The sequence below is a fragment of the Macrobrachium rosenbergii genome, chromosome 54 (assembly GCF_040412425.1).
Source record: "Macrobrachium rosenbergii isolate ZJJX-2024 chromosome 54, ASM4041242v1, whole genome shotgun sequence".
In the NCBI taxonomy this organism is placed as follows: Eukaryota; Metazoa; Arthropoda; class Malacostraca; order Decapoda; family Palaemonidae; genus Macrobrachium; species Macrobrachium rosenbergii.
Genome location: NC_089794.1, coordinates 32933745 through 32948197, shown reverse-complemented (window position 1 = coordinate 32948197; position 14453 = coordinate 32933745). Strand labels below are relative to the sequence as shown.

At 36.2% G+C, this 14453-nt stretch overlaps 1 protein-coding gene across 6 annotated transcripts in view; it reads right to left on the bottom strand.

The window, feature by feature from the left end:
• Nucleotides 1-14453, bottom strand: part of LOC136834945 (integrin alpha-PS3-like) — a 197778-nt gene that overhangs the window by 58862 nt on the left and 124463 nt on the right. For 3 of the 6 annotated variants that reach the window (XM_067097803.1, XM_067097804.1, XM_067097808.1), the window contains exon 1: nucleotides 14272-14411. The exons of 2 other annotated variants lie outside the window; for them this stretch is intronic. The gene's annotated coding sequence lies outside the window, so the exon portion shown is untranslated. Of the gene's footprint in view, nucleotides 1-14271; nucleotides 14429-14453 lie in introns of those variants that run through there. One more of the 6 variants, XM_067097806.1, reaches the window with a different exon arrangement.

Sequence of the window (14453 nt, the reverse complement as noted above, 5' to 3'; positions counted from 1 at the left end):
GAATGGCTCTATTCTACACGGCCACATTCAGATATTGGTCTTTATAATTCTGATTCATGGCTACTTATTAACGGCAAAGGCTTGATTTTAATGTGTGGGTGTATATATATGTGTGTATATATATATATATATATATATATATATATATATATATATATATATATATATATATATAAAATTATGTAATATATACATATACACTACACAGACACACACACACACACACACACATATATATATATATATATATATATATATATATATATATATATATATAACACACACACACACACACACACATACATATATATATATGTGTATATATATATATATATATATATATGTGTGTGTGTGTGTGTGTGTGTGTGTGTATACAGACAAATTAATTTACCGCAACACTAACCAGACTTTTCAATTCTCTTGTCTTTACAGCTTTCATCTATCAGGCTCCTTCATTCAATTTTCTTCATTCGCTCCGTTTGGCAGGAAATTATCGAGTTACTTCCGACCAATGGCTTTCAAGGACACGCATGAAATTTGTTAAAGATGGAGGCCTTATGATTCACGGACAGATCCTTACGAAGAGGGTGGATAGCAAGACAGGAGAAAGAGAATATGAATGGAGGTGCAGTAAAAGGAATGAAAGCTGTTGCAGCTAGGGGCCGAAGGGATGCAGCAAAGAACCTTAAGTAATGCCTAAGGCCTCGGAGCTACTGTCCAACTCCTCGAATTGCAGTTGCAATCTGGACCCGGATCTAATCTGGGTTGGAGTTAAGTGGTTAGTTAATATAACAGTCATCTAAAGTTGCTGAGATCATAACTGCACTTTTTAAAATTTTTTTATTAGTTTTAACAGTTGTAACATATCAGGAGAAACGCAAATCCGCAATGAATTTATTTTTCCGTCTTCATTCCTTGGGAAATTCTTTAACTGTTATTATTATTATTATTATTATTATTATTATTATTATTATTATTATTATTAATTATGAGGCAGCGCAATTGCAAAATGAGCTTCAGCAGAAATGAATGCCCATCCCGAAAGAAGAAAATAGGAAACAAAAGGTGGATTAACCAATAAAAAAACTACAAACAAAAATGGGTAAGTGCTATCTTACGCTGTCTGTAGTCATTTCTACATACTTTATTTAGTCTAAATTTCTTTATCATATCCTTTTGTACGTGATTTATCTCATATATCATCATAAATTTCATCGTTAAATGTCATAAAATGTATAATGTCTTTTGCTTGCACCCAAACATAATGTTTTCATAAACTGAATAGAAATCTTTGAGCACGTCATAACTAATCAGTAATAATCCTTGACACTTTCATAACTTTCGCTAATTAACTGATCATCATTAAGAGTCATCTTCTAAATCATTTCTTAGCAAAAATAAGCTTTCGTCTCATGAGAAGAACCAACGAAGTGTCTGTAGATATGCAAGAATACTTGTGATACTTAATCAAGTAGTTTCTGTCTTCTCTTTAACGACTGAATATTGTTGTTTTAGTTTTCTGTAAAGAAAACGATTGTGCCGGCTTTGTCTGTTCGTCCGCACTGTTTCTGTACGCCCTCAGGTCTTAAAAACTGCTTAAAAACTGCTGGGGCTAGAGGGGTGCATATTGGTACGTTGATCATCCACCCTCCAATCATCAAACATACCAGATTGCCACCCTCTAGCCTCAGTAGTTTTTAGTTTATTTAAGGTTAAATTTAACCATTAATCGTGCTTCTGGCAACGATACAGGATAGGCCACCACCGGGCCGTGGTTAAAGTTTCATGGGCCGCGGTTCATACAGCATTATACCGAGACCACCGAAAGATAGATCATCTATTTTCGATGGCCTTGATTATACGATGTAGCGGCTGAACAGAAAATTCGATTGAGCCGAAATTTCTTCGGAGCATTTTTTACTCGTTTATCTACAGGGATGGCGTTTAAAATGTACGATTTATATCTTACTGAAGCTTTTCTGAAACTTTTTGCCAAACTAATATTTACAAAAAAAGTCAAGAAAAAAAAATTCACATTCCGCTTTTCCTACATCTGTCCTGCTCTTCCTCTACCGAACGTTCCTTTATCAGTTGTACCCAGATTATCTGGAATACCAAGCAGATCCCTATGACTCTACTGGCTACATACACAACCGTCAGCTTTTCTTATTGTGAATGTCATGGTTCATTCACTAACAGAATCCTATAAGTAAACAGTTTGAAAAATCTGATGTCCTTCAAATGAGATCGTAACTGGCATTGCAGGGCCTGACAATACAAATAAAGTTAAATTCTATCAAGAACAATAATGCAAATTAATTTATATATCACTGTATTGACACCCTGAGGTTATTCAGTGATGGTTTTTCCCATTTGATTGATTATCATTAAAACTGAAGGGGTGTCTAGACATTTCTGAAACAGGTCCCGCAGTCAAATTATCTGAGTGAACGGATAAGGTAAATAAAATCAATACGATAATCTGATATAATACAACAATTGGCTACGTAATCAAATATCATCAAATCTTCAGTCACATTAAACTAGAGTAAATACGTAAAATATATGAAAATAAAACGAATTACTAAGGTTAGGTTTCGTTTCAAAATAGCATGGCATCTAATTAAAGTAGATATTTGTATACATTAACGAAATATGTGAAAATAAAATACATTAACAGGATTTTTAACAGAATATGGACTGTAATTAAAATCGGCACTGAAAGATATTCAAACAATTCCTGAATGCTAAAAGATATTCAAACAATTTCTGAATACTAAGATACTCAAACAATTTCTGAATACCAAGATATTCAAACAATTCCCGAATGCTAACTTTTATTGAATCTAGCCACTGGAATGCGTTGAAGTAAAATGTACGAAGGTGAAACACATTACGATGGTAATGCCAAATCACTGAATACCGCAACGGAATGAAATGACAAAAAGATATAAAGATATAACACAATAACGCAAAAGCCTTGTTCTAATAGCGGTCCCTTTCTTAAGCTTTGGAATTTCCCCTCGTCACGTTGCCCTTGGTTTATCTCAAAAAGAGGCTTACTCATTGCTACAACTCTCACATTCATTTTCTCCTTGTTTGCAACTATTAATACTTCTGTTTTTGGGCAACAGTTTCTAATCTGTATTCTCCTCTTTTCTTTAGAGACAGGCAAGGAGTTTCGTCTCTGCGAGAAATGTTATTTGTATATTTCAAACATACACTAAAACTATAGTTATTGCTGTGATAATTACTATTTTTAATGTACTATTTTAATGTGGCTACTTTTTCATCTCCCTAATGTATTTTGTATTGTCTCCTAAGTGTCTGCTTTCTAATTATGTATAGCAGGAGATGGAATAAAGTGTGTTATTGTTATTAGTTTCGTATAACAGGAATGTCCTTTCAAACACAATAATTCTGAAATCTGAACATTATCCCTATTTAAAAAATATTCCAGAAATTACAAACATGAATAAATCAATATTTCAATTAAATATATGTAATTTCAATAAAACTATATGCATACACATACACACACATACAGTGGTAGGTCATTGAACCTGCATTTATAAGGTATGTGATTCACGCCCGGTCTACCGCCCACCAGTCTATTCATCATCTGTAAATGGGTTCCAGGGAGGCTGAGTTTCAAGAAAACGGGTAGGGGGTGACAACCCATCCCTAAAACATGCTGAGAACCAAAAGGCTCTATAATTTAGCGACATCCCCTCCAAAGGAAAAAAAAGGCGTATTGTGAGGAAAAAGGGTGGGGGGATTGCAGCCTCACTTCTTGAACACTCCGTAAAACCAGAGGGCAGTGTACTTCTGGAGCAAACCCCTTTACAAAAGGGGAATAATAATAATAATAATAATAATAATAATAATAATAATAATAATAATAATAATAATAATAATAATAAAACAAAGCAATACAACATCACACACGGACGACCACCCACAAACACACAATCAATCTGGGTCATTAACATTCACGCGGGGACATCGTCACGTCTTTGCCGCCAAACGCACTTCAAAAATAGTTGCAAGCGGCAGAGGAGGAGGAGGAGGAGGAGGAAGAGTGGGAGGAGGAGGAGGAGGAGGAAGAGTGGGAGAGTGGGAGGAGGAGGAGGAGGAAGAGTGGGAGGAGGAGGAGGAGGAGAAATCAGGTGATGCTGTCTTGTTTTTTAAGACATGGACTGTCGAAGGTCATCTCGACGTGAGATCTGAGAGCACAAAAGATGCTGGAAGATCTCCCGAAGGTGGATCAAGGTCAGTTGTCCGCTTAGCGCGATTTCAGAGTTCTATTCATTATTATTACAGTTCAAATCGACTACAGAGCTCTAACGAGAGAGAGAGAGAGAGAGAGAGAGAGAGAGAGAGAGAGAGAGAGAGAGAGAGATGTTACATAAAGTTCAGCCCAATATAACAAATTTCAAAGCATATGTATATATATATTATATATGAATAGATATATAAATAGAAAAATAGATTGACAGACAGATGGACAGACTGATAGATATATGTACATTATACATATACTACACACAAAAAACAATATATATATATATATAATACATATATATATATATATATATATATATATATATATATATATATATATATATATATATATATATATATATATATGTGTGTGTGTGTGTGTGTGTGTGTGTGTGTGTGTGCGTGCGGGTGTATATTCTGCATATTTCTAAAAAATTCTTAAAAAAATCACAAAACATCAATTCAATCATACTCTGCTATTCCCGGGGGAATAATAATAATAAAAATATAAAAGCCAAAATAGAAAAAATTACCACCAAACAACAAAAAGAACCATAAACAGACAAAATACCGTTAACGAATTAAAAAAAAAAAATTTCCCCACCCCGTCGGACTGTGCACAAAAAAATAAAAAAGGGAAATGCCTCTCAGAGCCAGTAATTATTAATGTCAAGGCATCGTGATCCCTTAATTACTAAGTGATAATCGCTATAATTACGACTCATAACGGGACAGTGACTAAGGCTCTCTGACCAGGCTCCAACCTACCGAAGGACATTGACAGGTCCAGCTCTCCACTTGAATGTGGCACTTTCACGGCGTCCAGAGACACCCTCCCACCCCCCACCCCCGTCCCCCCGCCGCTGCTGTGCCCTCCTCTCCAATTACTGGGTACTTGGCGGCACTACAAAGGATAGACACATACCCTCATTGTCCCTGATAACGTTTAACCGCCATTTTCCAAGTCACTGATTTTCTTTCTTATCTTCAAGTGGGTCATTTTGCCAGGGTCGGAGAGAGAGAGAGAGAGAGAGAGAGAGAGAGAGAGAGAGAGAGAGAGAGAGAGAGAGAGAGAGAGAAAAAAAAAATTTTTTTGTTTGGCAGAGGCCGAAGGGATGGGAAACCTGGTGGGTTTAACTCGCCCAAGCCCGAAGGGAGAAAGCAGAAAGGAGACGAGAAAAAACATACGACAGTCCACAAGGAAGTGTCAGGGGAACACTAAAGTAGGAAGTGAATTCAACAGTTTGGCAGCTGAAGGAAAGAGACGAAGATTAATTTAGGAAAGAGATCTTTTGCCTTAAAGAAAATATAATAATTATCGAATGATGAATATCGGGGGAAGTTGGACCAGCTTTCTTTAGTATACAATCAAACTACAATGGTGAATATCTACAGTAGTTGCATAAAAAATACAATCTCCAAATTTATTACATTGATATAGTAATTAAGAAAGCTATACCGAACGCCTTTTTAGTTTGAATTTATTCAACACACAAAAACATTTTTTTTATTACATTAATATCAATTAAGAAAGCTATATCGAACACCTTTCAAAAAATTTAGTGTATTCAACTCATTTCACAAAGCAAAATCTACTGAGACGATCATGAAAGTAAATAAAAGTTTATCACATATAACAATTTTATCATTTCTTCAACAGAAAAAAAAATGATACACCAAAACAAGATAATACACCATGGAGATAAAACATGAACTTACCCAAAGTTTCCTTCGTTCAGCATCATCAACTTTGCCGAGACTAATAATAATAATAATTAAAGTCATTAAACCATAACCGCATGAATCTTAGTGACAAGGCTGTTAAAAAAAAAAAAAAAGACTGAGAACTTTAACGTGATTATGCCAAGGAGACCCAAGAAATCTTGGCTAACAGAATGCGGAACTGAAGATCATTTTCGGGTATTTTGGGCACAGGGTATGGAATTCGCGGCTATATTTAAAAAAAGGTCCTGATCTTGATGACGATACAGAAATTTATTCGTGTAAACAACTCCAATCGACGGTCACTTATTGTAAAATACAGATATAAAATATAGTCATTAAACAAATAAAATGTTACAGCAATGGGAGAACGTCTGTATTTAAAATGTCTTGTTCTTGATGAAGATAAAAAATGTATTCGTGTAAGCAGCTCCATTCGACACTCGCTTATTGTAAAATACAGATACAAAATACTTATTAAAACAATAAAATGTTACAGCAACGGGAGGTTAACATATCATTAAATGAAATGAAAGAAAACATACGGGAATCAAACTCAGAATGAAATCAAATACAAAATAAAGATGAAATGAGGTAAGACTGAATGGTTAGTAAATAAAATGAAATCAGACGACAGTATAAAAAAGATATATAAAAAACATATTTAGTATGCTTACATTCCCTCCATCCCCAAAACAAATAAACAAAAAAATACAAGACTTTCATTATTAAAAGAATAGTAACATATCTCCAGTTACATATAACGCAATGTAACGAATGCAACCAAAGTTGCAAAAACAGTTGCTAAAACTTATTTTCTTATCTCTCTCTCTCTCTATATATATATATATATATATATATATATATATATATATATATATATATATATATATATATATATATATAGTTAAACTGTTTCTGCCACAATTATTCAATTTTTCTCTTATTTCCCTTCCCGAACACTTACAATCTCACTTTCTCACCTTCCAAGAACCTCTCTTATCCTATCCAAGCTTAGCTACAGGCTATATAACTGCAAAAAAAATTATAGGAACTTTGTCCAATATGCCTGTCTCTGTGCTCACGGTGCGCGCTCTCTATGCTCACGGTATGCACACAACTAACGCCATGTCTAACACGCCTCTTCTTTCCTTAGCACTTCTCTTCACCAGCACCAGATCCTGAATACGGATTCTTGGTTTATTAAATATATTCAGGATCATACATGGACATATTTCACAGGATTTTAACGATAACGGAATTCTGAGTTTCATTTTACTGCCAAAATAAAGTACAAGTTTGTACGAGTCGGTTAATATCGAAAGATGAAATGATAAATAGATTTTAATTATCGAAAATCTAAATCAACTACATATTTTTTATTTAAAGGGAGTTAAGAAATTATCTCTCTAATACAGCAAGTGTTGCCAAAACTTGCAACAGACCCTAGGAGTGTGGTTTGAACGGCAATGGATCACAATATTATTTGAAAAATATGGATTACAATCAATCTTCACCTTAGGAATTATTTTCAAATCGAAACACCTTTCAGGAAAAACCTCATAACTTCAAAGACGTTGGAATCTTGGTGGAAATTCCCTTCCGTGTGTTGTAAGAAAAGAATTTAAGAACTAAATATACCACTTACAGCTAGAGTAGCTGAATTATGGTACAGAGGTGTCAAAAGGCATTGTGACAAATTAGCCAAATCCTTGTTATCTCTCTCTCTCTCTTTCTTTATTCACAGGCGCTGCTATGTCTTAGTCCCTGACACCTCTCTATTCAGAAGCTCTGCTGTGTCTTAATTACCCCTCAGACTTTCTCTCTCTCTCTATTCAGACACTGCTATGTCTTCGTCGCTGATACCTCTCTCTGTTCAGTAGCTCTGCTATTGTCTTAATTGCCCTTCAGATCTCTCTCTCTCTTTAGACACACTGCTATGTCTTATTCGCTGGCATCTCTATTCAGAAGCACTGCTGTCTCAATTGCCCTTCAGTGACCTCTCTCTCTCTCTCTAGACACACCGCTATGTCTTCTTCGCTGGTACCTCTCTGTTCAGAAGCACTGTCTTATTTGCTCTTCAGACACTCTCTCTCTCTCTTTATTCAGATGCATTGCTTATGTCTTATTCGATGACACCTCTCTTTATTCAGAAGCTCTATTATGTCTTATTGACTTTCAGATCTCTCTCTCTCTCTCTCTCTCTGTACAGAGACACTATTGTGTCTTATTGCCTTTCAGATCTCTCTCTCTCTCTCTCTCTGTCCAGAGACACTGATTTTACTCCTTCAGTGCCATTACTTTGTCTTATTTCTTCTCGTCATTCTTTCTCCCTCCTACCTTAGCGACACAAGTCTCCAAAGCCAGACTGCAAATAAATTATTTATATATATATTTATATAAAACGCAATTACCTGCCAAGGAAATGAATCATAAGCTATCGGGAAATCTTGACTTCCTCTTACGTAATTCTTTCCCGAGTCTCTGGAAACGAGCGACCTTCCTTACGCCTCATTTATCCTCATTCTTATTTTCATTTACCGATCAGCAGATCTTGTCCTTTAATCAAACTCATTTATTTACTCTGGTTTTACGTTTATGAGTTTTTAGTTTTATGAGTTTCTGAGAGGTGTCAACACAAACTGGTTTCACAAGACCTCATAATTTTCCTATTTATATCTGGTTGTCCTTCATGGCGCATTTTCTTCCAGAGAAAAGGGGGTTGGGGGTGGGCTTCAGAGAAGGACAACACTGAAGTTATTGCCAGATTCACATTCAGGAAAATCCATGTTTTTTTTTAGTTTTCTGTAAAAGAAAACTATTGTGCCGGCTTTGCCTGCCCGTCCGCACTTTATTCTACCTGCAATTTTTCTGTCCGCCCTCAGATCTTAAATACCAGTGAGGCTAGAGGGCTGCAAATTGGTATGTTGATAATCATCAAACATACCAAATTGCAGCCCTCTAGCCTCTGTAGCTTTTATTTTATGTTAGGTTAAATTTTGCCATAATCGTGTGTCTGGCAAAGATATAGGATAGGCCACCACCGGGCCGTGGTTAAAGTTTAATGTGCCGCGGCTCATGTAGCATTATACCAAGACCACCCAAAGATAGATCTATTTTCAGTGGCCTTGATTATACGCTGTAGCGGCTGTACAGAAAACTCAATTGCGCCGAAGAAACTTCGGCGCATTTTATACTTTTTTTTTTTTAAAGTAAAGTCGTGTTTCCCAGTTTTCCCTACAAGACGTGGATATGGAGGAAGACAAAAATGTAGTTACTGCCACATTCACTCTTTCTGGTAAATAAAAGATGAAATTCAGTGGAAAAATTAATAAAACTACACTGATCAGACGTTTAATATTGGCAGACATTTCAGACGAATGTGCAAAGAGCGTCCACTGGTCTCTATCCATTTACTATGTCCATGAAGAAATCAGTATCAAAAAATCCCTCAGGTTTCCCAACCCACATTAAACACCAACAAACGCCAGGAACTTTATGAAAAAAAAAAAAAAAAAAGGCCCCGTCTTTCCATCTGCATCAGACACCTACACATGCACTTCTGTATAAAAAAAAAAAAAAAAAAAAAAAAAAAAAAGATCCACAACCTGACAGCCATTTCAAGCACAGACACCAGACACTCACAGAGACACTTCTGTAAGAATATACTCCCACAGCCTCCAACCCACTTCAGCTCTTGCACAGACGGTTCTGTAAAAATTAATTGTTGTGTGAATAAAAAACAACTCTTACGGCCATCAGGCCATTTAAGAAACGCATATAGGCACCTAAAAAAACCTATGGTCTCTCAGCCATATCATACTCCCACAGAGACATTTCTGAAAAAAACCTCACACAGCTTCTCAGACGCTCCAGACACCTACACAGACACGTCTGTACAGAAAACACCCCTGGCTGCAAGGCGCTTCCTCCACCCTCGCAAGCATTTCAGACCTTTATGTCCTCAGTAATAATCTCATATTTTGTCCCGAAGGCAAGGACCCTTGTTATAAATAGCCCTGGCGTTCGGGTGACAGCAAGAAAACAGATTCTATGCAGCCACTCTAATGAACCAACGTTCTGACAGGAGACAACCAAGGGCTATTTTTGCCACTGGTGAAGTTTCTTTCGGCCACAGGTGAAAGTGGACTTCAAGTCACATAGTTGTTTTGATCTTCATCAAGGTTAGTTGAATAATTGATGTTTCAAAATTTACAAATCAAATGGTCCTCATTTATTTTATTATAAATGAAGGGTCGTGATATCAGAAGAGCCATTAATGCTATTTACTACTCAAAATACACAATCGAAAATTCAAATCTAGAAGAAATCCTTGATATGAAAAAATAAAAAATTATAAAAAATGTTCAAGATTCATTTTTTTAATGAAGTGATCAATATAAAAGCCAATCAACTGTCGTCATTTAGCCCATGAAGGGAAAGACTGTAAGCGTCAGAGAAACAGGAAGGCAAAGAAAGAATTCCAAATCTTGAGATAGAGAGAGGACACAATCATTTGAGCAAAGCAATCCCGGTATTACTGTGCTAAGAGGGTCCATCGGAGAAATTTTTAACTTACGATATATATATATATATATATATATATATATATATATATATATATATATATATATATATATATATATATATATATTGTATGTATGTAGTTACTGATGCAATTTTATGTTTGTTTTTCACAATTTGTAATATCGCAAGCTAATTTCTCCGTGAGGTGTGTTGGTCTTAAAAAAATTACGAAAATCTTTCTCTAAACTTAGACAAAATTAACATCATACAAGTTCAAGTGATCCCATACAAATAGTGACATGATTGATATTGGGCGGCGTATGCTTCAAGGTGCCTGACACGCTCTTGTGCAACACCACCTTCAGGAGTCCTGTAGGGATACCATCTCCCCTGTGATTTATATCTCTGCATTCTTAGTTTTGAACGTGGTGATTAGGTCAGGGTATGATTTTTGCATTTTCATTTCTGAATGACTGATAAGCTTTTGGTGTATAATTGTGTAAAGGAATTAAGAAAAAAGGTTGCATTACTTTAATGTTTGTGCATTATAGTGCCTAATTTTACACGAGTCACATGAACTTGGAATATATACATATATATATATATATATATATATATATATATATATATATATATATATATATATATATATATATATATATATATATATATATATATATATATATATATACATACTAAGTTCGTGTGACTTGTAAAATTAGGCATTATAATGCATAAACACTAAAGTAACGCAACTTTTTCTCTTAATTCCTTTACACAATAATACACCAAAAGCTTATCAGTCATTCAGAACCGAAAATGCAAAAACCATACCCTGACCAAATCACCACTTTCAAAACTAAGAATAAGGAGAATATAAATCACAGAGTAGATGGTTTCCCCAAGACTCCTGAAGGCAGGACCTCCACCAGACTCCTGAAGGCGGTGTCGCACAAGAGCGTTTCAGGCACCTTGAAGCATACGCCGCCCAATATCAATCATATCACTATTTGTATGGAATAACTTGAACTTGTATGCTGTTAATTTTGTCTAAGTTTAGAGAAAGATTTTCGTAATTTTTCTTAAGACCAACACACCTTTTCCTTATAAAAAAATTCAAAGAATCTTATTCAGAACTTCTGCAGTAACCTACATTAAAAAAAAAACCCTGGGTAGTATGTAGATTAGGGAGACAGGGGTATTCAATGTTACCTAGGGAGGTCCAGGAGGCCCCCGACCAGGTCAAGGCACGGCGCCCAAAGTTAGGTTAGGTATGTAAGGTCTGGTCAGGTCAGGACACGGCATTCTAGGAAAGGTTAGGATTTCTCACACCTACCCCAGCCTCCCAAATCTGCATCCGCTCCGAAATCCTTAACCTCAGCACACCTACCCCTTGTGACAAAATTCACAGTTCTATATAGACCTTCTGCAGTAGCCTACATCATAAAAAAACCCCTAACCATCACACCTCAGCTGTGATGAAGGGTCTGAAAGGTCTAAGCCCTGAATCATCCCGTGACACACCTCTTTTTAATGAGGGAAGTTGGGGGGTGTCCCCAGTTCCCCTCAGGGTACAGTCACATGGCGGTTGTACTACAATACTATTCTTTCGCTTGAGTGAAGGTTCATTTTTCATACAGGAATTCCTTTATTATTTTTGTTCGAAGGCCAACGGAGCAAGTAATTTAGTGGCCTTGTCCGGACAAAGCCAGACGGGAAAGGAAAGAAGTAGGGGTATGAAGGGAGTGGATTCTAATCTATGGACGCTACGGAATCGCCTCTTATTAGAAGGAATGCTATATGTATGTATGTATGTATGTATGTATGTATGTATGTATCCAAAGGCCACGTCAGGGAGATATAAAGAACAAGTAACTAAAACCTTTACTTTGCTCATACAAACTATATACATTTTCCAGACTGTCAGAGTGAAAGGGTGTTGAGAAATAACAATTATACTAAAAAATGTGTACCGATTAAAAACTACACCTTTTTATCTACACACCTATCAGCAAACACAAAAACACAGACGCAGGTATTTATACACACACACACACATATATATATGCATGTATCAGACAAACGTTTCCATATTCTGAATACCTAACTTTTGTCTTCATCTGTGCCGCAACCCCCATCAATAAAAGAACCATTACCCACTCTGTTTACAAGACTCCTAAGAGAAAAATTGCTTTAATGGGTGCAATCAGTGTCTTGGAATGGCATGCCGTAAGATTCCTACGTTGCACTGCACGCATAGGTAGAACCCGTGGGAAAAATCTATGGGTATATAGGAATTAAAAATGGGAACATGGAATATTCCTAAATACAGTTGCTTGCGTCTTGCTATTTTTCAACTTTGGCTGCAACCCTCACAGTCGGCTCATTGTCAGGTGCACGATGCGCTGCTTAAATCAACAGTCATACTGGAATTTTTAGGAAAGGGGCTAAGTCGTCCCCACCACCCATCCTCCCCCGTGGGAACAATCTCGGGTTTCATGTCAGAAGAAGCAGGGATACATATATATATATATATATATATATATATATATATATATATATATATATATATATAATATAGATATATGTATATATATAAATATACTGTATATATATATTAAAATAATATAAAACAATGGAAAAGATTATTGTTTCTACTCATATTCAAATCAATACGGAACACTAAAAACAATAAACAACAGAATTACAAATAATAAACATATCTGGGTTTAAATCTTAATCACGAGTGGGGAAATCAGTGGAAAATACAACTTTAAAAATCTTTGCTCTTCTCTCTCCTTAAACATTGCAAAAAAAAAAAAAATGACTAAAGCACAGATAACCTCTGCTGCTTAATGCAAATTTGTGGTCAAAACTAATCAACCAAATAATGAACGTCAAAAATATACCATTAAGATTGTAGTAACTTGAATAAAATTTCAATGAGCAATGTTAGGTCATTTTGTCTATGCAAGTATCAAAAGAGATCAGCTATATTAACGATCCTCATGCAAGGTCATTTTTTGTCTATCCAAGTACCAAAAAGCATCCTTCAGCATAAAAACAAAATATAAATTTGTCTCCCTAAAAATCAGAGGAAAACAAAGAATTCTCTTCACCAACAACAGAATAACAGTACGAAGAAGCCACAAGCACTCGAGCATGGTTGATACTCACCCACACCCCCTAACATTCAGTAATGACTGACCACCATCTCTTAATTCAAAAAATAAAAAAAATAAAAATCTGGCATTACTATCCGGGTTGGGGATTAACCCTCAGTGTCGTAGGTGGAACACGATACCGCAGGTAATAAGGCAAATTATTTCAACGATGGTGGAGTGTGCGCCGGGTAGGGTCCCGTGATGGGGGAGTTAGCTAGGTGTCTGATGGATTTGGGGGTCAGGGAAGGGGTGATAGCTGGTCATGAGACGGTTTTATGATATTAAAATTTTTTGGAAAAGGCTCTAAAATGGTCTCATTTGGTGGGGGCTGCAAAAGATATGCATTAACACAACGTATAGTGCAGTTCTTTCAAAGGCTAGTGATCTCACTCAAGGGAGTTCATTCAAAGTACGATAGGCCTAGTTAACCTTCCCTTGAGAAAAACGAAGCACCGTCTAGTATTTAACTAATCATGCCACTCTATTGGGTTATAATAATAATAATAAAGAACTTTTCAGTCACTGATATAAATAATTACGGAAATAACAACAACGGAATTCCATTGACACTAACACCGGCACTCAGCAGGGCGGGTCGCGACGTGGTGCCACCTAAACTTCAACTCGGAGCCACAGTCTATGAGGAACTGAGCGATGCAAGCGGCTCGCAGCGGCATTTGGTCTCCCTCTCACTCTTTCTCTCCCTCACCAACCTCCTCTCTCTATCTCTCTCTCTGGTCGGTCGCTACGTCCATT